Below are 23,760 nucleotides of genomic sequence, written 5' to 3' on the forward strand. Positions count from 1 at the left end.
GGAACACCTTAACTCTGGAAGGGCCTCAGGAGGCCTGATCAGCCTATTAGAATTCTTTGAGGGGATATAAACAATATGATTATGGCAGAACGAGTAGGCAGAACCCCTATAGACTTTAAACACCATATTTCACCAAAAACAATTTTAGAAACTGAATGCCATAGAACTTGGGTGAATGAATGTTGTATGCGTGTGTGCTGTGTTTGTGATTGTCATTTATGAGGAACCATGAACAGTGGAGTTTCTAACCCACTGACCAGTTCAAGACAAGCTTAATGCTTTCATAAATTACCTAGAATGGTAGATCCCAACCCATAGGTAGTCCCAATGACCTTCATATCCACATAGGTAGTCCCAATGACCACCCATTAAAAACACCACTACGCATCGCCTGGGTGGCTCAGTCTGTTAAGCATCCAACTTCAGCTCAAATCATGATCTTGTGGTTCATGGGTTTGAGCCTCACATTAAGCTCTGTGCTGACAGCTCAGAGCCTGGAGTCTGCTTCAGATTCCATGCCTCCCTCTCTCTCTGCCCTCCCCCGCTCATACTCTGTCTCTCTCTTTCTCAAAAATAAACATAAAAAATAAAATAAAATAAAATAAAATAAAATAAAATAAAATAAAATAAAATAAAATAAAATAAAATAAAATAAAATAAAATACCACTACTGAATGAGGGTCTGTAAAAAATTAATTTTTTTAACTTCATTTATTTATTTTGAGAGAGAGAGAGAGAGAGAGAGAGAGAGAGAGAGAATCCCAAGCAGGCTCCACACTATCAGCACAGAGCTCAACATGGGCCTTGATCTCATGAACCATGAGCCAAAATCAAGAATCAGATGCTGAACTAAGCCACCAAGGAGCCCTGAAAAAATTAATTTAAAAAGGAGGTCTCAAATTAAAAATAGACCTACCCTATAACCCAGCAGTAGCACTGCTAGGAATTTACCCAAGGGATACAGGAGTGCTGATGCACAGGGGCACTTGTACCCTAGTGTTTCTAGCAGCACTTTCAAAAATAGCCAAATTACAGAAGGATCCTAGATGTCCATCAACTGACGAGTGGACAAAGAAATTGTGGTTTATATACACAATGGAATACTACGTGGCAATGAGAAAGAAATGAAATCTGGCTATTTGCAGCAATGTGGATGGAACTGGAAGGTATTATGCTGAGTGAAATAAGTCAGGCAGAGAAAGACAGACACCATATGTTTTCACTCATACGTGGATTCTGAAAAACTCAGCAGAGGACCAGCGGAGAGGGGAAGGGGGAAAGAAAAAGTTACAGAGAGGGAAGGAGGCAAACCATAAGAGACTCTTAAAAACTGAGAATAAACTGAGGGTCGGTAGGGGGTGGGAGGGAGGGGAAAGTGGGTGATGGCCATTGAGGAAGGTACCTGTTGGGATGAGCACTGGGTGTTGTATGGAAACCAATTTGACAATAAATTTCATGAAAAAAAGAAGAAAAAAAAAAAAAAAGAAAGAAAAAGGACATCTCAGTGCAGCGCCTGGGGAGCTCAGTCAGTTAAGCACGCAACTCTTGATTTCAGTTCAGGTCATGAGCTCACAGTTCATGGGATCGAGCCCTCCATCAGGCTCTGTGCTGATAGCGAAGTGTGCTTGGGATTCTCTCTCTCTCTCCTTTCCCTCTGACCCTCCCCTGCTCATGCCCGCGCTCTCTCTCTCTCTCTCTCTCTCTCTCTCTCAAAATAAATAAATAAATAAACATTTTTAAAAATTTCTAGGGGCGCCTGGGTGGCGCAGTCGGTTAAGCATCCGACTTCAGCCAGGTCACGATCTCGCAGTCCGTGAGTTCGAGCCCCGCGTCAGGCTCTGGGCTGATGGCTCAGAGCCTGGAGCCTGTTTCCGATTCTGTGTCTCCCTCTCTCTCTGCCCCTCCCCCGTTCATGCTCTGTCTCTCTCTGTCCCAAAAATAAATAAACGTTGAAAAAAAAAAAAAATTAAAAAAAAAAAAATTTCTAAAGGAGGTCTTAGGGCACCTGGATGGCTCAGTTAAGCATCCAAGTCTTGATTTCAGCTCAGATCATGATCTCACAGTTTGTGGGTTCAAGCCCCAGCATCAGGCTCTGTACTGATGGTGTGGAGCCTGCTTAGGATTCTCTCTCTCCCTGTGCTCTGTCTCTCTCCCTCTCTCAAAATAAATAAATAAACTTAAAAGAAATAAAAAGGAGGTCTCATATTCAAAATGCTTTGGGAACCAATGATCTAGCAGAATATTAGGCTATAAGCTTCAGGAGGGAAGAGGCCTGTCTCATTAATCACTGCATTCTCCATTAGGTACTCAGTAAATATATTGTGAAGCAATAAAGTGAAACCTTCAAGATTGTAAATAGCCTTAAAACTGTTCCAGAAATCAAAATCAAAATTAAAAGACAACCAGTTCTCAGGAGGCTGTATGAATGGGTGAAATTATGGCAAAGGAGCATCACTGGAGGCCAATTTGGTGAAGGGACATTTAGGAAAATGCAACCTTAATGACACTTTTAGAATAATGGGTTCTAAGCTAAGCAGTTCGATAAAGAGGCTTGGCCATCAGCTCAGACTATTCCCTGAAGACACCACGTTGCATGTTTTCTCACCAAATGCCCAGAAAACATGGGGCTTTATTAGAAAGAATACTGGGAACAACACACAACTTGTGATCTCACACTTTTTCAGAACCGCCCAGTGTCCACAGCTACATGTGCTGTTCAGTTGTGGTTCCCTTTCTTTTTTTTTTTTTTAATTTTTTTTTTCAACGTTTATTTATTTTTGGGACAGAGAAAGACAGAGCATGAACGGGGGAGGGGCAGAGAAAGAGGGAGACACAGAATTGGAAACAGGCTCCAGGCTCTGAGCCATCAGCCCAGAGCCCGACGCGGGGCTCGAACTCACGGACCGCGAGATCGTGACCTGGCTGAAGTCGGACGCTCGACCGACTGCGCCACCCAGGCGCCCCTTTTTTTTTTTAATTTTTTTTTTTCAACGTGTGGTTCCCTTTCTTAAGAAAGGCATACCAGAGTCGGAAAAGGTCCTAAGAAACAAGAACAAAGTTATCAAGTAGATAGAAGAGCCTTCTAGTAAGAGCTTACAGATTAGAACTCTTTAATTCTGGAGAGACAAAGGTTTGGGGAAAGGGGGAGGATAAGTCACATACAGATTTGTTCATCAACCCTTAAGATACTACAGAGGAGAGGGGCGCCTGGGTGGCGCAGTCGGTTAAGCATCTGATTTCTGCTCAGTTCATGATCTCACAGTTCATGAGTTTGAGCCCCACTTCGGGTGAGCCCCACTTCTCTCTCTCTCTCTCTCTCTCTCTCTGCCCTTCACTCACTTGTGCCCTCTCTCTCTCTCTCTTTCACAAATAAATAAAATACTAGAGAGAAGAGAGAAGCATTCTGAAGTTTGAAATAAAAGATATAGACAGACAAGAAATAACTTTGCCCACTAGTCAGAAATATACTGAAGTTGTTATAGGTAAAATATATAAATGTAGTAACATCCATACTCATTTGGATCTAGAAATTAAAAAAAAAAAAAAAAAAAAAGGCTCTGAGGAACTAAGAAGAAGGGACTGTCACTAAACCTATGAGCTTCCTTTCCCTCAGCACCGACGCTTTTGAATTTCAAATTAACATTAAACTCGGTCTTCTGTTTCTTTTAACAACACTAAGTTCAGTAATGGTAGATTAATAAAAGTTCAGAAACAGGTCACCCAGGGGGCAGGGGCACTCCAAAAGCATTACGAAAAATTGGATCTTGGGACACCTGTGTGGCTCAGTCGGTTGGGCCTCCAACTCTTGGTTTCGGCTCAGATCATGATCTCACACTTCGTGAGATCTGTGCTGACAGAGAGGAGCCCTGCGTGGGATTCTCTCTCTCCCTCTCTCTCTGCCCCTCCCCTACTGACACACACACACACACACACACACACACACACACACACACACACACTCTCTCTCTCTCTCTCTCTCTCTCTGTCTCTCTCAAAATAAACAAACTTAAAAAAAAAAAGAAAAATTGGATCTCTAGTCAGTATATTGTTTAATGAGCCAAGGAAGCAAATAACATGTTCCAGATTTATACAATGAAAGTTAAAGGCAGCAAGGTTCAAGGAACATTGGACTGGGAACCACAAATTCAGTTTCCTCGAATTTGCCACCGCTTGTCGGATGATGTCTAGAAGGACGGATGTGTGTATGTTTTCCAACCTGCGGGTAAACTCTTTATCCTGCTCCCACATGACTGAATGTGGCTTACACACTGATATAATCTGTGTTCAATCACTGTTATAATGGTTTAGAGTTTACAAAGGGGTAAGTGGAAGTTACCCTCAGCTTTCTACTTTAGAAGGAGTATTCCAGAGGAAACGGAGCAAAGACTAATCCAAGCTGTCTGACGCACAGAGAAAGTGCGTGCGGCCATGCTTACTCAGGACAGGCTGAGACCAGAAGGTACCTGAGCTGGTTGCCAGACGGGGGAAATTCTGTCGCAGGAAAGGAAGCTGGGCGAGGGGAAAGAGAACGAGCGAGCGAGCGAGCCAGCTGCTGCTCCTGGGGTTGTCAGAAGCTTTCGTCTGGACTCAGGTTAAACGGTGATGAGAGAAAGACACTGAGCCCATGGGAGGTAGAGAAGGGAACTCAGTGCAATCTAATGACCTGGGAAAGGTCCCACGTTCCTGGACCCAGAATGAAGCCCCAGGCCAGGAACAGGAGAGCTAAAAGAGGAACAAACTGGGAAGCGTGAGAAGGGCTTTCACCCCTGTCCCATCACAGTCACCCAGGAGGAGATCTCAGGCAGGCTTCAGTTTATGATGTAAAATTAAACTAACTCGAAGGATCTCTGAGTCCCCTACAACTATTGGATTTCTACGCAAAACTTAGCTCCTAAAGTGGACCAGTGACTCTCTACCATAGACCTGTCACTGCCCTCCCGAACACGGGTCTCAGCGATCCCAAGGCACAGATGTTCTGAGTCAGTCAGTAGCCAGTGTCTCATTTCACGAGACACCTGGTATTTGAATCATCAGCAAAGCACAGCCCAAAGAGATGCTCAGCAGTAAAAGAAAGCAGGTGCCAGCGGACGGTGGACCCAGGCGAAATGGCAAAGCTTTTCACTTGTCTTCTTCTTCATCTGGTCTTAGCCCCCTTCAATGCACACTCCACCACAGCGGTTGCTGTGAAACATCTATCTGATCACAGAGACGTCCTGCTCACAGGGCCGGTCACCTGCAGGAGAGAGCTCCAAGCCTCCGCCCAGAGGGAGAGCCCACTCCCATCTGGTCTGCGCCCACCTCTCCAGCCACTTCCCAGGGTGGTTCTCGCAGACTCCCTCCCGACGACAGAATACCTGATGGCCCACCGCACTGGCCTCAGACAGTGCCTGAGCACTGCTCTGTCCCAGGAGCCCCTCCTCTGCCCGCCTCCTCTGAGAGCTGTGACTCTAGGCCTCTGCCCTCCTCCTCCTCCTCCTCCTCCACCCCCCTTCCGCCATGGCGGCGCTTCCCGCAGCAGGATGGGGTCCTGGGTTTACTCATCGGTCTGTAAGCCTCTCCAGAGCTAGGGTCATGTCCTTCACCTCTATTTCTGAGACCCCAACACAGCTGGTCTGCAGGGACAAGCAAGCTGTCACTGCTCACTCCGGCCCAGGACAGGTCCTCAGCGCCTCCCCAAACCCCGCTGGCCCTGCCCCGAGGCAGCTTCCCCTCCCCCTCCAGGCCCTTCCGCCCAAGCAAAACTCCCACTTCCCGGGGAGAGAGTCATATCGCAAACATTCTAACAGGACTCACAGGATGTTAGAGCTGAAGGGGACCTCAGAAATGATCTGGTCCAGTGGCTTCCAAATACACGTCTGCAGATTGCTCCTGGACTGACTGCAAAAGAATAACATGGGGAGTGACTTTAACACAGAGTCCCAGGCTCCTACTAGGAGACTGCGACTCAGCAAGTCTGGGAGGGATCCCCGCGTGTTTGTGAAGCCTCCCGGTTGACTCCAGCGCCCTGGCCTCGTCCACCCTCTTCATCTTTATGTGGACAACCTGGGCTCCAAAAGGAAAAGCTCAGGGCGCCCAGCTGGCTCAGTGGAGCAAGTGACTCTCCACCTCGGGGCTGTGAGCTGAGCCCCAGGTTGGGTGTACGGATTGCTTAAAAATAAAATCTTAAAAAAAGAAAGGAAAGAAAGGAAAGAAAGAAAGAAAGAAAGAAAGAAAGAAAGAAAGAAAGAAAGAGGGAGGGAGGGAGGGAGGGGAGAAGGAGAAGTTCACGCACCAAACATTGACCCAATGCCAGGAATGGTGCCTGGCACTGAGGACACAAAGGGAAAGCCCAGACCCTGCTCTTGAGTGCCCCCACACACGACCCACTGGAAAGCCCGGCCGCCACGAAACTGGGGGTGCCACGGAAGGCCAACAAGGGCACTGCTTTCCCACAGGCAAGGAAGGGAGAGGGACTTTGTCTGAGTGGGGTCACCTCAGTGTGCTCCCCTGGGCTCCCTTCTGTGTCCCTCACTCCTTGGAGGGCACAATTTACTTTTGCTGTAGTTATTTCAGTAAATACTCCCTCTTCCGCTGTCTTATAAGCCCCTCAACAGGCACTCACTAAATTATTAAACCAATATCCCCTCAATTCAAGGTTTGGGTTTCTCCTTGGATAGGCATGTCAAAGATAATATGTCCAGAGTCTACCTCTCAATTTCCCGTGGCTTAGGCTGGGCATCTGTGAGTCCTCTCACCCCCAGACCCTGCAACCAATCCAAGAGCAAATCCCGTCAAGTGTTCCTTCACAACATCTCCAAATGCAACCGTTTCCTGCCTCCAGCCGTCACCACCTCTCCCTGCTGGGTCCCCGCAAAAGTCTGCTATCCTCGCCTCTACTGCTCATTCCCAACACAGCAGCCAGATTGCTGCTCTAGAAACACCCACCAGGGGCACCTGGGTGGCTCAGTCAGTGAAGCATCTGATTTCAGCTCAGGTCATGATCTCAGGGTTCGTGAGCTCGAGCCCCACATCAGGCTCACTGCTGTCAGCACAGAGCCCGCTTCCGATCCTCTGTCTCCCTCTCTCTCTGCCCCTCCCCTGCTGGCGCATGCACTCTCTCTCAAAAATAAACATTAAAAAAAAAAAAAAAAAACCACCCATGAGATCACATTCCTCCTGTTCTTGAACCCCTTCAACACGGTTCCATCTCACACAGAGCGAGCTCCGGCCATCACCGCAGCCTCCGTGGCCAGGAGGGTCTAAGTGCCCCGTCTCCCACACCTGTCTCTGTCACCCAGTTGGCTCAGGCGCACACAGGCCTCTGCCCTGTCCCTCAAACACACCCCTGCTCAGAGCCTTTTAGTCTACTGTTCCCTCTGCTAGGACTGCCCTTCCCCTCAGATCTTGAGGGGCTCACTGCTCACTTCCATCCAGTCTTTACTCAAATGTCCTTTTGTCAGAAGCCTCCTGTGACCAGTGTATGTAACATCCCAGTCCCCACCCTCACGGTCACACCATCAATCTCTGTCCTTTACTTGTTTTTTCTTCAAAGCCCTTCCCACCACCTGACACATTGCATAATTGCTCATGTCTTCATTGTCTCTTTTTAAGCTCCAGTGTGTTTACTGGAAGGTAATCCACCATTAGAAAGGGGGAATGATTTGACAGGCTCATCAGTCCAGAACTCAGATTGCTCAAGGAGAGCAATGGAATCCTAAGCAGGTTTATTACTAACGTTGCAAGTTTGCAATGTTATTTGTGTTTCACTTTTTAAAATTCCTTCATAAACAGAGAGACCTTGAGTGGTTGGTGGGGCCTTGCCAGTGGGAAGGGGTCTGCCCAGAGTAGCACGTGGCCATGAATCCTGGGCTCCTACATGGCTGATTAAGTGAAAATGCTGGATCAGTGGAAGGGGTCTACTGGCCAACATCCCCACAATAAGGTCACTCATCTTGACGATGGAAACAGTGTGACATCAGTAGAAACGGAGGGCTACCTCTGAGCAGGGCACAGGGTAGACTTAAGTCTTAAGAAAAGGGGATACAACTCTGTGAATATACTAAAAATCATTCAGTTGTGTGCTTTAAATGGGTGAATTGCATGGGGCGCCTGGGTGGCTCAGGTCATGATCTCGCGGTGTGTGAGTCCGAGCCCCGCGTCGGGCTCTGTGCTGACAGCTCGGAGCCTGGAGCCTGCTTCAGATTCTGTGTCTCCCTCTCTCTCTGCCCCTCCCCTGCTCATGCTCTGTCTCTCTCTGTCTCAAAAATAGAAACATTAAAAAAAATTTTTTTAAATAAATAAATAAATGGGTGAATTGCATGGCATGTGAATCTTATCTCAAAAAAACTGTGTTTTTTTGTTTTTTTTTTTAAGATAAAAAGAGAGGATAAAACTGGAGGGAGTTGGGATTAGGCAGCACCCGACAGCTCATTGAGATGATAGAAATGGAAACTAGGTATAGACAAAAACAAAGTTTAAACGGAGCTGAGAACTGAGACAAAAACTGATACTCTGTAACCTGCACCCCCTTTCCCTTTCATTACTTGCAAACAGATCTCAGCACTAACTGGGCACTACATTTTGTTAGAAAGGAACAGAACAGAGACTAAGAAGCAAGAGGGACAGGACTCCTCCTTGATCACACAGCCTCCTCCTCAAGGAGTCCCTTCCACTGAGTTTTGTAAAAGCATCATCTCCTAGTAGTAGGGACGCCCAAAATTAAACAAAGAGCTGGTAGCCTCAGACCTGTTGGGAACCAAGCCTCCACTCCCTGAACAAAAGGGCCCCAGCCAAGAAAACGTGGCCATTCCGCAGGATTACTTTTTCCTCATTTCTGGCACCCTCATGTTTGGGGGCTCTGTGTATATTCTGGGTCTCATCTACCACAAGCAAAGTGAGGTCCCAGAGATTCCAAAACCAAAAGGTTTTTGGGGGGCAGGGGTGAGGAGGTGGGAGCAAGGAACATGCTGTTACTCTTGGGGTATCTCTGTGGTTCCCTTGTCCCTCTCTCTCTCTCTCTCTCTCTCTCACACACACACACACACACACACACACACACACACACACACACACCCCTTCTTCCTCCCTCTTCTCTCCTTCCCCTCTCAACAGAGACCAGGTGGGGGCGCCTGGGTGGCTCAGTCGGTTAAGCGGCCGACTTCGGCCCAGGTCATGATCTCCCAGTTCATGGGTTCCAGCCCCGCATCGGGCTCTGTGCTGACAGCTCAGAGCCTGGAGCCTGCTCCAGATGCTGTGTCTCCCCCTCTCTCCCCCTTCCCTCTCCCCTCCCCTGCTCATTCTCTCTCTCAAAAATAAATAAAAACATTAATAAACAAACAGAGACCGGGTGGGGGCTCTTTCCCCATGGCTCCTCAGACCAAGGGCAGTCAGCCTTCTTCAGGAAAGCGAGGCACCAGCCAAGGCGGCTTTTTACCAACAAGGCAAGATGGCAACAGATCCGACATCCGGGTGCCCAACGGTGTGCCTGCTGTACATGCCCCTGACGTTCCAAGGGGACAGCAGAGAACAAGTATCTAAAGAAACACCTCTGTGTACCTTTCTACCACCAGACAAAATGGAATATTAAAATCCCTTATCTTTTTAAGACACGTGATAAAATATTTACAGACAGAATGATGTGATATCTGGGATTTGTCTCGAAATGACACAGAGCAGGAGGAAAGGGCAGGGAGGGTTTTTATGAATGAAACAAGATTTGCCACAAACAACTCCTGGACGTGGGCGAGGAGCACGTGGACGTTTATCCGTTATTTCCTCTATGTGTGTATACTTTTGCCCTCTCAGGACCAGACCCTTGCCTAGTGGACCCTGGGAGTCCAGCTAGATAACCACCAATGTCACACCCACTAGGATGGCCATTATTTTAAAAAAGAAGGAAAGAACAAAGGTCAGCGAGGGCGTGGAGAAGTTAGAACCCTTGTGCACTGCTGGTAGGAATAAAAAAAGGTGCAGCCGCTATGGAAAACAATATGGTGGCTCCTAATGAAAATTAAACATAGAATTACCGTGCGATTTAGCAACTCCGCCTCTGGGTATATACCCAAAAGAACTGAATGCAGGGTCTCAAGGAGTAATCTTTATACCCACGTTCACAGCAGCATTGTTCACGATACCCAGAAAATGAAAGCAACCGTGTCCATCAATAGATGAATGGATAAACCAAATGTGATATAAACAGGCAATGGAATATTATTTGCCTTAAAAAGGCTTAAAGTCCTGACACATGCTACAGCATGGATGAACCCTGAGGACATCATGCTAAGTGAAAACAGCCAGGCGTAAAAGGACAAATAGTGTATGATTTCGCCTAGGAATCCAGGCTCCCTAGAGTAGTCAAGGTCATGAAGGCAGAAAGTACGATAGCGCGTACCAGGGGTTGAGGGGAGAGAGGACAGGGAGCTAGTGTTTCATGGGTACAGGGTTTCATTCTGGGATGATGAAAGATTCTGGAGGGTGGTGATGGCTGTACCATCGTGAACGTACGGGAGGCTACCCAACAGTGACTGAAAAATGGTTAAAATGGTCAGTGTCTTTACGTATATCTGGCCACAGTTTAAAAAGCAAAACACAACACCGAGGAACATAAAGACGTCACTTGTGTCTCTTCAAGGACAGCTCAGGTCAGCCTAGACATCATACCTCAGAGAGGTTCTCAAAACAAGGGTGTGGTGAGCGTTGCTGGGAGTGTGGAGCTATGGAGAAAGGCATAACATCTGCCTAGGCACATGGTTTCCAAACACTACCTAAGGAAAGAAACAAAAGAAGATGTTTTTTAATAGGCCTGAAGGCAAATGTCTAAGTTAAGGTACTAATCGCAATAAAAGTCTAGGTCAGACCCTGAGAAAACTCTCCAAACGTAAACTCAAAGCCCCATACTCAAAGATAAAACTTCTGCGGGCCCCAGACCATCTGCCCTCCCCGGCCATGATGTGGTGGTTCAGAGCACAGACTCTGCCCGGGTTCCAACCTCAGCCACACTCACTAGCCATTTGACCTACGGAGGTTTGCTCACATCTGTGTCTCAGTTTCCCCATATGTAAAACGGGAAACTGTTGTAGGGACTCAGTGAGGTAACATTTGTAAAGCTCTTACAACACTGCCTTCAACACAGTAAATGCGTGTGTTTGTTAAGTATTATGCCACAACGTCAGAGTGCCCCAGCAGGCTGCTGGATCCCCAAACGTCAGGCTGCTTGGAAGCACACACAGGGGACAGAGACAAGGGAAGGGAAGGCTGGCTACCCCTCCGCACAGCTCAGGAGGCCTGCTGGGGCGGAGGAAGAGGGCCCAGGAGTGGGCAGAGGGACCGCAGCAGATACGGCGGGGGGGGGGGTGGGGGGGGTGGGGGGGGCAGTCACAGGTGGGGAGGAGCAGGAAGGGCAAGCACTGGGCAGGGGGAAAGAATGACAGAAGATACCAAAAAGCTGGCAGAACCCATTTTTTTAAAACTCGGTGATCTTCACGGTCACCGAGCATCAGAACCACCTCAGAACTTTAGAAACTCCTTCACGCTCGGCCACAACACCCTGAAACGTGGGTTTAATCGGCCAGCGGGGAGAAACTGGGTACTGGCCCCTCGGCTCTGTGAGCCCACAAACGACAGAACGCAAAGTCACATTTCAAATTCTGCTCACGTGCACTCTTAATTCTGCATTCCCTCGCTTGACTTCATTTCTGTCTTAACTTTGAAAGGCTAGCATTTACTTGGGATTCTAAAGAGAGATAGAGACAAAATTAATGGAAAAATTTAGAAGGGAAAGGAGGGAAACGCACTGTCTCAATTCTACAGAAGGGAAAAAAAACTTTTTTCCCCCCTGAACTTTCTTTTTCTTATTGGAACATCACAATTCAAAACGTAAACTGAGAGGCAGACACTGTGCTACCCCAATGAGGACAAAGGTCAGAGACCGGGGCGCCGGGTAGGTGGGTGTTTTACACAAGATGTCCCAAGCAAGTTAGCTCCAGGGTGCCCCCGTCAACGTGCCCGGTCATTCACTCCAGGTTAACCTTAGCCTGCAGCCACTGGGTTCTGTCAGGTTACTCAAACTGTCCCCTGTAGCCAGGAACACAGTTGGCTACAGAGAGAGGCCGGCAAACCTCAGCATCAGGCTTCACTGACCCAGGCTGGCTGCCCCCTCCGCCCTACCCCAGTCACCCTACAACCCTTGGATTTACAGAAGCTTTACAGTTTATAAACCATGATTCCCACTTCACAAGGAACCCACCAGTGAGTGGCAGAGCCAAGAAAAACGCTCAGGCTCCCGTCCGCCCCCCCCAAGGACCAAGCTGTCCTTCCACCAGGAGCTCTGAACTGGGAGGTCAGATTTCACATTTAAATTTTCCATCACCCTCTCTTCCCGGGGTGCCACTGGAGATGGCGCACGTCTCCCTTCAATCCGCCATCGAGACATTCGCTACGACCCTTGCCGTAATTATGGCACACCTGAGGGTGTTGTAAGACCCAGATCAGAAAACAGTGTCCTAGAACATCGTTCTCGTTAGAGGGTCGTCCAACACCTGAAAGATTAGGAACTGCCAGAGCCAGAGAGACTCCAGAAAACCATTAAATTTAAGCCACTGACTCTACAAGCAAGGAAACCGAGGCCAGAGAGGTAAGGTAATGAAATGAGATAAAGTACATAAACCGAGGAGTTTTTATTACTGTGAAAGACTTTTGTTGTTCCTGGCAAGGGGACCGGCCCTCCGTCCCAGAGGGGCTCGAGTCTCTCACTCACAGTTACCCATTCCAATGTCTCCATCAAGTGCCAGGGACAAGGCTTATTTAAATATCCTTAAAGGAGTGATTCTGGGCCTGGATGCACATTGGGAGCACTGCTAATACTAAAGCCCACATCAGGCCAATTCAATCAGAAGCTTTAGGGGCGGGGCCAGGCATTTTTTAAAACCACCACAGGGTGACAGGTGTTTCTGGGGCTGAGAACCATGGTCTGTGGACCAAAGCATGGTCCAGACTTCTGGGCCTACCTGGAAATGGACTACGTAGCAGTGGCGTGAGCCCAGGAACCTGAAGCTGTGACAGTTACCTGGTGGTTACAGAACAATGGCATCGGCCTCACATGAGTCCTAGAAATGGCACATGTGCTCCAGGTGACCCCAGAGTCCTAGATGGACTAGAAGCTGGCCCGAGAGAGGCTTCCAGATGATTCAGACCCCCAACACCCACTCTTAGCCAAGAGCCACTGCAGAAGCCCCCGGGCCTCAATACTGGCAGCGAGGGTGATGCTTCCAGAAAGAAGGGGGAGTCCACCGTGGCTCTGCACAGCTACTCCAGGCCTCCCATCTCATTCGGGTCCCCAGTAGGATTTACAAGCCCAGTAGGACCACTCAGGCCTCCTCTCCCATACTTTCCCCACCTCACTCCGGCCCCAGCCACCCTGCCCTCCTTGCTACTCATCCTGAAACCCCTCAAGCTTTCTGGGGCTTCAAGGACTTTGTCTCTTGTTTTTCTCCCTACCCTGCTTGCTCTTCCCTCAGATATCTGCATGGTCCTCTCTCCCACTCCTGCAGATCTCTGCTCAGGGGTCTTTTCATCAGTGAGACGTCCCTGACTTCTGTATTTAAAACAGAAAATCTGCCTCCACACCCAAACCTCCATCCCTGCTTTGTTTTTCTCCATAAGACTTTTCACCCTCTCTCATACTTTATTTTTAATTGTTATCTTTATTTTTACTTGCTACTTGTTTACACACACTAGAATATGAGCCCCATGAAGGTAAGATTTTTGTTTGTTTCCCAGGGCCTAAGATAGTGCCTGGCACATAGCAGGCACTCAAATACTTATTCTAGGAATGAACACATCAGAAACGCCAATCTCAAAACATAACTTGTACCAAAAGATCACAGAGAAGCTGATGATACCAAAATCACTTCTCCACTGATCTCATCTTGGCAAAAGCCTTTTTAAAAACAGGCTAGAGGCCTAATGAAACAGAAACCATTTAGAAATAAGTATTTCCAGTCAATTAATTCAATCCAAATGGGTTTGTGAGTCAAAGACAATTTGTTTTGAGAAACAGATAAAACTATGGAGACAGAAAATGAACTTGAAAGAAGGTGATCGAACAAATGGATTTCAGATACTCCTCTGGTATGTATGTAGTTTCGGAAGAAAAGCCAGGAGTACGGACAGCCGCTCTCAGACAGCAGAGCAGGAAGAGAAGAAAGGCTCCAGTCCCGGGTCACAGCCTAGGAGCGCAGGCCCGGTGCAGGATACGACCTCACACCACCAGGCCCATCGACCTCCTGAACCTAAGGAGGTCCCTTCCCTTCCCCTTTCTCCTACTTACACCCATCTGCTTCCAAAACTTATCTGAAGCCACGGACAATACTTTGAGCTCTACCAAGTCGGGAGTGCTGGACGCCCTTGTCAGGGCAGCCACACAGAAGCTGGGGAGCATCCTGCCATGGCCACGTCTCCCTGAGGTCATCTGCTCCACATCCTTACACTTGTCGCCTCTTTCCTCACCCCCTCAGACTCTCCCAACGGTCGTCCCGTGTGTCTCCCGAAGACCAGTCTTCCCCAAACACCACTTTCCTCAGGTCACTCACTTTTCTCAACAGCCTCATGTGGTTTCCTCTAGCCTACCACAGCTCCAACCTCGGGCCAGGCTTTTGACAACGTTCACATGCTAGGCCGAGGCCAAGTCGACTGACTTTATATTTCACCAGGTGCTTCTGCACCTGCCTCAAACCACCAAATCACGGCCTTCCCCTTCAACGCAGCAGTAAGAGAGAAGATTGCAGAGACCGATCAACCTGAATCAAGTCTCTAATCAACGTCCCCACCGAGAGCATCCCCACTCTCCACACCATCCACGCCCGTTCTTTCCCTCCAGCTTCTAGCCACACCGTCCTTTCCCGCTCCATTTCCACAACACACACACACACAACACACACCACACACACACACACACACACACACACACACACACTGGGCTCACGCATGCACACGTACTCATTCCATAATAGTAACTGTGCACCTGCTATGTGCCAGGTCCCTGCCCATGAGGTGCTCACATTCCACAGGATGGAGACACACAGACACTGACAGGCAGATGCATGATGTCAAGGAGTCCTACAACCTTCCTCAACAGGAGCTCCTCAACTGAAATCAGAAATCGGAGTAACTGCTTTTTCAATTCTGAAAAAAGTGAGAGAGCAAGCCAGGTGAACAGTGGGGAGAAGAGGTTTGGGGCAGACAGAAGAGCAGGTGGAAAGGCCCTGAAGCAGGAAAGTGCCTGGTGCAGGCAAGGAGCCCACACCAGAGTAGAGGGAGCCAGAGGAGACGGGGGAGGAGGCAGACCACGGAGGGCCCACGGCAAGGGCTGACTCTTGCGCTTAGAAGGAAGGTTTCGGGAGGACGTGGGAAGAGGAAACACACTCTGACTTACACTGGAAAAGAATTACCCCCCCCCCCCCGCTGCCTCTCATTTCAGCCATCTATCACGAGGAATGAAATTATGGCAGATTTGTTCTCCCCTTGAACGTTCCAAAATTTTCCAGTGAGTATTGTATTAAATGAAGGAAAAAACAATCTTCCCAACCCTTTAAGACTCGGCCCAAAGTCCACGTCTGCCTCAAGGCCCCCCTGGCCCAGGGCTAGGACTGTGCCCATGCTGCCCCCTCAGCCCCAGGCAGCAGGACGACCGGGGTGACCCGATAGTTAGCCAGACCTGCGCGCGGCAACTCGTGTGCATGGAAGTTTCCGGTGCTGCCCTCGCTGCTCTCCTGCCATGTGGGAGTCTGTCCCTTCGGACACTCTTGCCCCCAAGTGCCTGCCTGGGTCCCAGTCTTTCTCTCAGTTGACTTAATTAATTCTTGGTAATTAAAGCTACTATTTGGTGATGAACTGCTAAGAGTCTGACCTCTCCCAGGGGGGTGTAAATATTTTAAAAGGGGAGTCCAAGTGGAAATGCAAAAGCCTTAGACTCGGAGGCCTGGGGCTGCAATGATGGGTCGACAGCACTGGGTGCATATTTTGTGGGTAGCTGGCTACCTTCTCCTGAAGGGTTCATTCAGGTGCTTGGAGAAGCAGCAAAGGGAGACAAGGGAAGAAATGAAAGATGAGACTACATCATCGCCGCCACCTCCCTCCTCCCAGAGGGCCATCCAATCCATTTTGGGTACCAGAGAATGTTCCCCAGAGGTAACCCCAGCCATCTCAGAGGGGTGGCCTGTGAGAAAGTAACCACCACCCTCAGAAAGAAAAGCCCCCTCAAGACATGTCTGGTCTGGAAGCAAAGTGTTCTCTAATTGCTTTCAGTGGGGGAACTCCTTGAGGGCAAAGTTCATCTCACACGAGTCTTTTATGTGCCACAGGGCGCCCAGCTCTGGGTTGGACCCAGGGTAGGCCTTGCATAAGCAACTGGAGATTACTGATCGATGATGGCCCAGTTGCAGAAAGACTCCACAGGATTTTATTTTTTTTTTTTTTTTAATTTTTTTTTTCTTCAACGTTTTTATTTATTTTTGGGACAGAGAGAGACAGAGCATGAACGGGGGAGGGGCAGAGAGAGAGGGAGACACAGAACCAGAAACCGGCTCCAGGCTCTGAGCCATCAGCCCAGAGCCTGACGCGGGGCTCGAACTCACGGACCGCGAGATCGTGACCTGGCTGAAGTCGGACGCTTAACCGACTGCGCCACCCAGGCGCCCCAACCACAGGATTTTAAATACAAGTAAACATTCTAATTAAGAATAATGGTAGAATTAATCACACATCTAATATTTTTAAGGGCCTGAAGATTTATAGCCTTAATGAAGTCTCAGACAGTGAAGTGGTTTTTACAACTCGGCCGGTTCAGCTCAGGTCTGCAGAGTCTGTGTAACAAGGCAAAGAGCAGCCCCTGCCCATGCAGACGAGAGCCTCGACTGGGCCAAGCCCCAGAAGCATCTGAACAGCTGCTCACTGCCCACCCCTGGGCTCCCGTCTCCTCTGAAAATGCCAAACCTCTGCCTCAGACGTGTTCTCAGGCCCTGGAATAACCCTGAGAGGCCTGCAGTTACAATGGACACCTGCCTTCAAAACCTCTCTCGGGTCTCACTCTGCCCTTCGGCTCGCTAAGAAACAACTTCAACTTTAGCAGGTGAATTGGCAGGGAGGAGTAGAACGCTGTAAACCGCAGCAAGCCGGGGAACACAGGTGGAGCCAGAACCCACTCCACCAGCTCACGTTCAACTCCAGCCTGCCAAGGGCAGCGTCGGTAAGATGCTCCTATGCCCAAAGGCTGGATGAAAATGAGGAAGAAGAAGCCACCCCTCCCCCGCGTCACACCCAGAATGACCTGAACCCCCAGAAGCAGGGAAATCCTAGGAATGCACGTGAGGCTCACACACGGGAACCCCTGTCTTTACAGTTCCATGAACCCCCCCCCCGGCCCCGGTCGTAACACCAAGGCCTCGAGCATCCCCCCCCATATAGACATGCGGGAGACTGAGCCTGTGGACCACGGAAGGCGGCCTGGGGGCCGCGCCCAGAGGAGTGATTTCTTTAAAAGCATTCCTGAAGAGGGGACTCCCTCCTTTCCTTTCCGAATCTCCTGGACACTCACTCCGTCTGTTAATTGTGCTCTATCTTCAATAAACTCTGTTTTTACCTCCAAAAAAATAAAAAATAAAAATAAGAAAATAAAAGCCCTCCTGAAGAAAACACCCAGCCAAGTCACCCTCCAATCACTCCTCCCAGATGGCGCAGCCCTGGCCCTCAGGGCTCAGGGCCCCTCCCAGTCAGAGGTCCCAGCCCAGTTCACCTCCCCTCTAACAGAGGCACCTGCCCCGAAGTGTGCGGGGAGGGGGGGCTTGGAGGGACACAGCCCCGGGGAGTGTGAGTTTTTGCTTTAGGGCCTTCAACGTTTATCTCCCAAATGAAAATAGACTCACTGATTATTTGTTTTTGTAAAGATGATCTGTAAATCAGTAGAAAATTCAAGTGACAGGCAAAACTAGAAACAAAAGTAAAAAACCGCCAGACCCCACACCACTCAGAGGGAAGGAGATCTCACAGTAAACTCTGCTCTGCGGACAGGAGGGGGGTCCATTCTGAGGCAAACTAGAGGGTGGCAGGTCTTGATTCTCTGGGGAAGCCTGGAGATTTAGTTGTGCCCAAGGCCCTTAACGCCACCTCTGGACTTCTCAGAACATTTTCCGGGGCAGGTGGGGAGAGCGCCCTCCAATCATGGTAGAGCCCTCACAAATAGAAGTGACAAAGTTATACAGACCTGAACCCCCCCATGCCCACATGCTGATTGGAGGCCTGGAGTTAATCTGTTCAGCAGAGGTACTCCTTTTTCTCACTCAATATTGTGGCAGTCTCTCCACAATCAATCACCAGCATAGACAACATCAGCCTTCTCGTCCCCTGGAATGTGTTAATGAGAAAAGCGGCCACGATTCCTACTTGATACAACACCTTCAGAATCTAAAGCGGAGAGTGTAAAGGACTTACCCAAAGTCATACAGTGAACAGAGGACAGCCCAGAAGTGCTGATGGGTTTGAAGAATGACTTTGTGGTGACACCAAACTTGAAAGGTGTTCATTAACTTTTCTTTGAGTCATAAAAAGGATCAGATATGTCATTTCAACACACATACACACTTCCCACTTCAAATAAAAGTGAACGGTTGGCTGAGGCAGCACTCCCATCTCCTAAAACATTTCTTAAATTAATTAGCTAATGGATCTCACGCCCAACACTCCTAGAACATGAAGGGGGAGGACACTGGACCAGATGCCCAGAAATGGAAACAGACACAGATTTTCGTGTACATGCAATCACTTCACCTCATGGATGTCAACACTCAGAATTCTCTCCTATCCAGGATGTTCCTATTTTTGTAGCCAAAGAAAAAGTCAAAACCAAGTTACATACAAAGACAGAGTTGGAGACAAAGATCTAATACAAACACTAAATTATTCAAATGTTAACAGTGGTTCTAGGTTATAGGATTTATCAGTCAGTTCTGTTTCTTTTGTATACCTGCGGCCCCTAAATTTTCTACATGAAAGTGCTTGTGTAATTATTTTTAGAGTTTTAAAATAAAAATAATTAGTCCACAATCTAGGTTGGTCTATTTGGATTTTATTTTCACTACAGAGAAACACAAACTCAAAACTCTAGGAGATCCACCACTCTTCCCAGTTTTGCACAAGTAGAGACAAGTGTGAGGATGAAACCCAAACCCCGCGAAGACTCACTCCAGTCCAGTAGGAAAGCTCACCGTGACCAGGCTGAGTAGAGGGCAGGCATTACTACTTCTTTTCCGTCTCCAACGTGTAGGGAAGATGAACATTCTAAACTAATCTCTCCTCAAGTGCAACCAAGAGTTCACAGACCTCTGCCCCCAGAACAATTTCCAATGCATCTGTCCACAACCACCCTTTAGCTTCAAGACTACCCACACCACTTAGAATCTGCATACCACTTCTAAGGAACCCCCTTTTCCAGTATTTTATTTCTAAAAAAGTTATTCCTCCTCTTCCTTAAGATTCACAAACATATGATCCAACCCACAGGATACAGAATCATCCATTCTATCAATGAATAATCATGGTTGGCCATGCTGTATGGAGCTTAAGTAAAGATTATGTTAACAAAAAGGATGGGTTTTCATGGGCCTGAGGAAAACAGACAGGAATTGAGGAGCAAGATTTTGTTAAAATGTCTCAGCCCTGGCCAGAGGGGGTGGGGTGCGGCGGGGAGGGAGATGGCCAGAGGACAGAACATCTGTCATTCTGCAGTTTCATTTCTCATGGCCAGTTAATACCCTGAGTTTATGCATCAGTCTCTTCCAAGTTTGGTTAGTGAGTCAGTCTGCCTGGATCCAATCAGCTCCAAGTGCCTTACAAAACTGAATTCCGGGTCTACAAAACTGAGAACCAGATCCTGAAACATAGTGATCCCACCAAAATAAAGCCACCCCCAGGATGACATCTGTCTCCACTCTCTAACTCCAACACCCGTCATGGTGTGTATTTGACGTGTCTAATACTCTCTGATGTATCTAATACTCATCTAATACCCTCCATGGCTTGTAGGATAAAATCCAAACTTGACCCGCCTTTCACAGCTCCAACTCAGCTTTCCAGCCTCCTACCCAAACAAGCCAAGCCTCTCAAGGCTCCATGCTTTCATATATAGCTCTCTCTACCTAGAATGTCCTTTGGCCAGTCTTACTTGCCTACAAAACTCCTTTGCTTCCTCCAAAGCCCAGTTCAAAATTCACTTCTGCCCTGAAGCCTTCCCTACTCCCCCAGGCATTTAGTTCTTACAGCTTATAACAGCTAACTACAGGTGCGTTAGAGAACTTAAGTACATTGTGCTTCATCTGTTTCAATATCTGACCTACCTCTGGATACCCTGAACTTCTGCAGAGAAGAAACTCACTTTGTATCCATAAGTCCTAGCACAGTGTCAAGAATGAAAGGTGAGATCAATGTTGAAAGGTTGATCAGGTGGAACACTGGCATTAAGTCCTTTGGAGGAAAAGGGAGGGGAAAAGAGTCTCACAAAATCTGAGAATTAAATTATCCATATAGCGAATCTCATCCAAAGTGACCGCAATATGGTTAAGAGGCAACATGAAAGTTTTAAAAATTTAGGTAATAATAGCAACTAACATTCCAGGTGAGCGCTATGGCTTGGTTAATTTGATACACACAACAGTCCTGTGAGGTAGGTACTTTTATCTGCATTTAAGCTGGGTAAAGCTTGAGGCCTTTCCAAAAAGGAAACTGAGGCACACAAGAGCTCAAACTCAAAATCATTCCCTTAGCAAGTGGCAGAAGCAACCGGTAGTCTGGTTCCAGAGCCCCTGGGCTCTGGGATCAGGAAGACCTGGGTTTGAATTCAGATTATGTTACAAATGTGGTTTCTGGGTAAGTCATCTAACCCCTCAGGACTTGTTTCCTATCCCTTCTGCGCTCGTGTCTGTAAAGGGGCAGACAAGCCCTTTCTCTCAAACTGCAGAGGAGTAAGTCAAATATGATGTTTGCCAAAGTCTCCCAAATTGTTTCTCCCGTCTAGCAGGCGCTCCATAAATGCTAAGTCGTCTTCCTTTCCCTTCCTAAAAGCTGCACAAAGTAGACTCTGAGGGAAAAGCTCTCTCCTAAACTACTCTAAAGGCTTTTCGCTTTTCAGAGGCAGATCAAATAGTTAGGCCCTCAACACAGAAAGCCTCGCCTTACCTGCTTATCTCAAAGTCCATTCCCCAGACAGAGGCCAGAGACCTTTTAGAATGTAAATGTCATCATGTCAATCACTTAAAACCCTCCAAAGGTTCCTAATTTCACTGGAGATACAAACCAGAGTTAGAGGGGGGAGGCATTCTGTCCGCAGGGCCCCCTGTGATCTCCCTCACCTCTCTACAGACTTACCTCCCCTCTCCTTTTCCCCCTCCAGCCACACAGGCCTCTTTCGCTTCCTCCAACTTGCCAAGCTCCGTGCTGCTCCACACATGGTTAACTCTTAACCCTCCTTCGGGTCTCACCCCAGACGTCACTTCCTCAGGGAAGCCCTCCCTAAGCCCCCAAATCAAATCAAGGCCCATTACTCTTACCACTCTCTTCATCTTTCCTTCCTTGTGCTCATCACTGTTTGAAATGATTAGTTTACCACTTCCTTCAGAGTTGTATTCAAAAGACACCTTCTTAGAAGGCCTTCCCAGGCTACTTGAATGCAAATTCAACCCCCACCCAACATCTCATATCCTCCTTCCCTATTTTCTTTTTGTCCTTTAGCATTTACCCCCTTTTAACAGGCTTTTTTTTTTTTTTTTTTTTTTGAACTATATCCTTTACTTTCCTGTCCTCCCTCCCCCTCTCCCCTCTCCGCCCTGAAATGAAAGCTCCAGAAGGGCAGTTATTTCTGCTTGCTTTCTTCACAGCATCGAAAACAATGCCCGGCACATGTTTGTTGACAAACATTTGGTGCTGAATGAAATTTCAAGATTACTTATTATTGGGCTTTTTCACTAGGCTACTAGCTTCTTTACCACCATCCTCCCAACACCTAGTCCCGTGCCCGGCACATAATAAGTGCTCAATAAAAATTTACTGAGTGAATCAAAGCCACGACCGTTGGGGGAAAAATGGGCAAAATATGTGTGCTAGCACCATTAGCTTCCTCCTCTCTTTCACTGTGTGATGTACCTGTGAGTTTGAGGAAACAGACCCATGAAATCCCAGCAGGCACCCACCAGGCCAGGCATCTGTCTGTCCACATCCTGTATGCTCAGCCACACTGTACACACAAGCAGATGCACCCTACAGGCCGTACATGAACACAGAGCTGAAGGCAAGGGGGCCAACCCTAGGCCCAGCACCTATCTCATTCCCAAGTCCAATTCTAGGCTAGTCCTGGGTGCCAGACATGCTTCCCTGGGTGGGCCGGTGGATTTATTCCAATCCAGGACCTTTAATGCCACCTCTGGCCTACTCAAAAAAAAAAAAAAAAAAAAAAAAAAGTTAAAAATCCCTGAGCAGCTCCAATAATCCTGGGGTTCTGAGGAACAGACATACCTAAGGTCGTATGGACCCCTCCCCCTCACACACGCTGATCCAAGACCAGGAGGCCATCTGTCCAGCAGACGCTCTCCTGTCCTCCCTCGGGTCACATTGAGCCTCCACCCCCCCCCCCCCCAAACGCGCGCGCACACACACACACACACACACACACACACACACACAGGTTGGCAGGAAGAGCCCCTGCAGAGAGACAATTTCCACCCTGATCAACAGGCCTGGTCGCCCCTTGAGGACCCCCAACTCTGGAGCAGGAATACCTGTCTGCTCCCGGAGAAGCCTCCCCCAGGGTCAGAACTTGGGCGGAGGTGGGGGGCAGGGACTGCGGGGCGCCCCAGAGGGTCGGTCCCCGAAGTGTCCGCCCCAGGACGGCGCCAGCTCTCGGCGCGGCGGGGACGGAAGGGCTGACAGGGCGTCCCGGCGGGGAGAAGCGGCACCGTTATCCGCGCCCGGGCGGGGGGCCGCGGGCTGTGGCCGAGGGCGGCCGCCCGTCCCGCGCAGGGGAGGGCAGCGGCCGTGCCCGGGGCGGCGGCGCGGCGGCGGCGCGGCGGCGGCGGGTCGCGGCGGCAGGGGGCAGGCGGCCCCGTCGGCCGGGGGCGGGGTGGGGTGGCGGCCGCGGCCCGCCAGGCGGCGGTCGGGGGAAGTGGCTGCCTGCCTCGCCTCGGGCGGCGCGCAGGGTCCGCCCGGCTGCAGGGCCGCGGCGCGGGCGCGGGCTCGGCCCCGGCTCGGCGCGGCCCCGGGCGCGGGCTGGGGCGGCCTCGGCCTCGGCGGCGGCGGCGGCGGCGGCGGCCCCGGCCCGCAGGCTCCCCGCCCGGCCCGGCCCGCGGGGGGCGCTTACCTGGCGGCGGCGGCGGCTGCAGGCCCCGGGCTCGGCCGCGCGCGTCGCCAGCGCCGGCTGCGGGAGCCACAACATGGCGACGGCGGTGGCGGGCGGGGCTGCGGCTCCGGGGGCGGAGCGGGGGCGGGAGCCGGCCTGGCGGCGGGACCCGGCTGGGGCCGCGGGCGGGGAGGGGGGGGAAGGTGGGGTGGGGAGCGGGCGGAAGGCGGCTCGGACCTGGGCGCCGGCCCAGGGCGGCGCGGCTGAGGGGGCTGCCCGGGCCTGGGCCCGGCCTCCGGCCTCCCGCTCCCGCCCCGCGCTCCCGCCTGAGGCGGGCTGCGCGGCGCGGGCCCGACGGCGGCGGGGCGGGCGGGGCGGGGGCGGCGCCAAGCGGGGCCGGACCCCCG

The 23,760-nt window shown here is 49.8% G+C and overlaps 1 protein-coding gene across 6 annotated transcripts in view; it reads right to left on the minus strand.

Moving 5' to 3' along the window:
• Positions 1 to 23,719, minus strand: part of ZNF592 (zinc finger protein 592) — a 59,808-nt gene extending 36,089 nt beyond the window's left edge. For 2 of the 6 annotated variants that reach the window (XM_045448655.1, XM_045448656.1), the window contains exon 1: positions 5,794 to 5,877. The gene's annotated coding sequence lies outside the window, so the exon portion shown is untranslated. Of the gene's footprint in view, positions 1 to 5,793; positions 5,878 to 10,638; positions 10,743 to 22,796; positions 22,981 to 23,374 lie in introns of those variants that run through there. The other 4 variants (XM_045448653.1, XM_045448651.1, XM_045448654.1 and 1 more) reach the window with 4 other exon arrangements.
• Positions 23,720 to 23,760: the final 41 nt, after the last annotated feature.

The sequence above is a fragment of the Leopardus geoffroyi genome, chromosome B3 (genome assembly GCF_018350155.1).
Source record: "Leopardus geoffroyi isolate Oge1 chromosome B3, O.geoffroyi_Oge1_pat1.0, whole genome shotgun sequence".
NCBI classification, from domain to species: domain Eukaryota; kingdom Metazoa; phylum Chordata; class Mammalia; order Carnivora; family Felidae; genus Leopardus; species Leopardus geoffroyi.